Raw genomic sequence first — 4223 nt, forward strand, 5'->3', positions numbered from 1 at the left:
AGATGAGGTCACCTGAACGTGACGTCACGTCAGAGGCTTTTATGGACAATGAAGTGGGCGGGACATGGGCGGGGACTGGGACGGTGCCTGTCAGCTCGGTAGCAGCTAGTAATGGGCGCCTGCCTGGAGTTTAGACACTACCCTGATCAGTCTATTTATAATAGTGACCGTCCACACGAGGGCGCAAGGATAGCGAGTGGTTTCCATATGAAGGTGACCATGTGTGTCCTTGTGTGACAGGGAGGTCACCGCGTGTCCAGAATATAGTCGCCTGAGGACCAGAAAAACAGCAATTCTGCTATAGATTTTTCAGTTTTATATTTTAAATTGTTCACCGTATGATTTTTTTTAAATGGCATTTTATTGGAAAATTTTAACCATTAGACAAGTACAAGAAGATGCATTAAATGATTGCATTACTGTATCAAAGGTTAAAGGGGTTCTCTGGGCACAGGATATTAATGGCCACTCCTTAAAGGGGTATTTCAATCTCAGACAATGGGGGCATATCGCTAGGGATATGCCCCCATTATCTGATAGGTGTGGGTCCCACCGCTGAGACCCGCACCTATATCGAGAAGGGAGCGCTGGGGGGCTGCAGGAGCCCAGATTCCCCGGGGTCCGTCCACCACCAAGTGCTGCTCCCATAGAAGTGCTCCCCCCTTGCCGGAATTACACGCCGGATCCGGAAAAATGCAAGTGTACTGAAAGCATTTGAAGACGGATCCGTCTTCAAAATGCTTTCAGTGTTACTATGGCAGCCAGGATGCTATTAAAGTCCTGGTTGCCATAGTAGGAGCGGGGGAGCGGTATACTTACAGTCCGCGCGGCTCCCGGGGCGCTCCAGAATGACGTCAGAGCGCCCCATGCGCATTATGCGATCACGTAATCCATGCGCTTGGGGCGCCCTGACGTCACTCTGGAGTGCCCCGGGAGCCGCACGGATGGCAAGTATGCTGCTCCCCGCTCCCCACTACACTTTACCATGGCTGCCAGGACTGTAGCGTCCCGGCAGCCATGGTAACCATTGAGAAAAAGCTAAACGTCGTATCCGGCAATGCGCCGAAACGATGTTTAGCTTAAGGCCGGATCCGGATCAATGCCTTTCAATGAGCATTAATTCCGGATCTGGCCTTGCGGCAAGTCTTCAGGATTTTTGGCCGGAGCAAAAAGCGCAGCATGCTGCGGTATTTTCTCCGGCCAAAAAACGTTCCGGTCTGGAACTGAAGACATCCTGATGCATCCTGAACGGATTTCTCTCCATTCAGAATGCATTAGGATAATCCTGATCAGGATTCTTCCGGCATAGAGCCCCGACGACGGAACTCTATGCCGGAAGAAAAGAACGCAGGTGTGAAAGAGCCCTTAAAGCTTATTTTAAGAGCTGAACATTGACTTATAGGATAGCTGCCTTATATCTGGTGGCATTAGAGGCAGAAGTTGTCAAGAGCTCATTTGCATCCCTTCCCTCCCAGAATTCCAGAGGAGCGTGTATGGCCTATGAGTCTCCTCACACTGATTAAGGTGCTCTCTCCCTAAGGAGAGTTAGTTCCCCGCTTAACTGCAGAGGTGCATGATAAGGTCTTGTTCAGATGTCAGTGTTCTCCATGGACAGCACACATACCCAATGATTTTAGTGTGTATTCACATAATCTGTGATTTACTATGGTGTGATGTTACACAATGGAAGCACGCCCCATTTACACATCCGTAATTTACTATGATGTGAGGTTACACTACAGAAGCATGCCCTATTTTTGTTCATGTTTATGGATCCATCATGCTCATTATAGTCTATGGGTCAGTGAAAAACACAGAGATGACATGGATCGCATCCGTGTTTCACAGACTGTAGCTAGGAGAGGCTCTGGAAATTAATTTTCAAGGTAGCATTGTTCATGGAATACAGATGACAAAAAATGGACAGAAGGACCAAACAGATTCTTCACGGACATCTTCATGGATGAGCCAATGCCTATCTTGTCACGGATGTCATCATGGACATAAACGTGTGAATAAGGCCCCTTTCACACAAACGAAAATGATTGTGTCCAGATCTGTTCAGGAAAAAAAATTATAGTTTTGCATGAAAGTTCAGTCAGTTTTGTCTGCGATTGCATTGTTTTTTATTTTTTTTCGCAGATGCAATCAGTTTTGATGCGTTTTTCATGCGTGTGAAAAAAAATGAAAAAAATCACAAACAGCATCTCCTAGAAACCATCAGTAAAAAAACGCTTTGTATCCGGATGTAATGCGTTTTTCACGGAAGCCCCATTCACTTCAATTGGACCAGGGCTGCATGAAAAACGCAGAATATAGAACATGTTCCGAGTTTTACGTAACGCAGAGATGTGTTAAAAACAACGCTCATGTATGTAAACCCATAGAAATGAATGGTTCAGGATTCAGTTAAGGTGCAATGCAGTTTACTTCACACATTACACCTGTGTGAATGAGGCCGAAGGCTGGGTTTCCACACTCAGGTTTAGTTCAGGTTTTTTGTCCGCTGATATCTGGATTGTGTATAGAGCCAGAAACAGATGGCTCCATACACTGTGCAGTGGGCATGCTGCACTATTGCAGCTCCGCTCCACTGCTGCAGTGATCCACTACAGTGTACAAAGCCATCTGTTTCTGTCCATTGTGCAGATATTGGGTGGGTGCCGGAGGCAATCTTTTGACTGAACGCTCTATTATCAGTAGTATTACATAGCACTGCAGGTAATTACATAGGATAGCAGTATTGTATTGCTGATCCCCGCTTACTTGTGTACCACATGGGGCCACTTTACGTTCCCAGTGGTGTTGAGCGAGTGGTGCTCATGTGCTTTGACTGAACACATCAGTATGCTTGTGTGTTCTACCAAACACCCGAGCACAATAGAAGTCAATGGGAGAACCCCAGGCACCCCCTGCTCAGAAGAGAAGAGGGTGCCTGGTTCATAAAAAAAGGTTAGAAATTGATACAAACCCCATCAAAATGGTTTGGAAACAGCATTAAGAGGATGGCTGGATGTATCTTAGACTCATATTATGTACAACATACAATAGACAACCACACAAAGGCTATAAGCCAAAATCCAGATATGTGCAAACCATCAATCTATCCAGGAGACAGATAACAGCCAGCATACCTTACAATAGCAGCCTTGTACACTATGAGATATTCCAAACTGACTCTCATTTGACTAAGAACCAGTAAACCTAAAGTTATTTGCATCTTTTGGATGGCTTGGTTGGACCTGCACACCTAGATCAATATCATTAGGGCGACAAAAGGTTTTCTGATTGTCCTAACATAATATTCAATAACCTTTCTATACAGTTTTGTCATGTCAAAACTCATTTGCATAATCAGAATCTGCCTTGTTTTTCAGTTGTTATAAGACTATGAAAACCAATAGATGGCGCTATTGAGTTATGAACAGTGCCCTTTATTGGTTTCACAGTCTAATGACAAGACTAATATTCTTGTCAGAAGACTATGAAACCAATAGAGGGCGCTGTTCATAACTTAATAGCGCCATCTATTGGTTTCATAGTTTCATAGTCTTCTGACAAGAATATTAGACTGAGTCTTATGACAAGCTTATTAGTGTAGCCTTTTGCATGGAAAATTTGCAATTAGAATATTTGACACTGGGAAAGCTGGGTCATAACTCAGTGATAAAATTTGACACTGGGAAATCTGGGTAATGACTCACGATCTACATTACCCAGCTTTTCCAGTGTCAAATATTATCACTGACTTACTACATAATTATTACATAATATTTGCTATATTGCTATATATTCGTTTTTAAGAATATTACAAATATTCTAAAAAACTAATATAGAGCAATATAGCGAATATGATCTCAGGGAATAGTCTTGTTATAACACTATGCAACTAATAGAGGGCGCTGTTCATGAGTCATAAATCATGACTCATGAACAGGGCCCTCTATTAGTTGCATAGTGTTATGACAAGACTTTGCTGTTGTGAGTGAATAGTCTTGTCATAACACTATGCAACTAATAGAGGGCGCTGTTCATTAGAGATTCTGCTCATTTGCATGTCTTTCCCATATGCTCATGTTTAGACAAAATTGTATAGAAAGGTTATTAAATATTATGTTAGGACAATCGGAAAACTTTTTGTCTCCCTAACGATATTGATCTAGGTGTGCCGGTCCACCCAAGCCATCCGACAGATACAAAATAACTTTGAGGTTTATGGGTTC

Source organism: Bufo gargarizans, chromosome 7 (assembly GCF_014858855.1).
Source record: "Bufo gargarizans isolate SCDJY-AF-19 chromosome 7, ASM1485885v1, whole genome shotgun sequence".
NCBI lineage: Eukaryota > Metazoa > Chordata > Amphibia > Anura > Bufonidae > Bufo > Bufo gargarizans.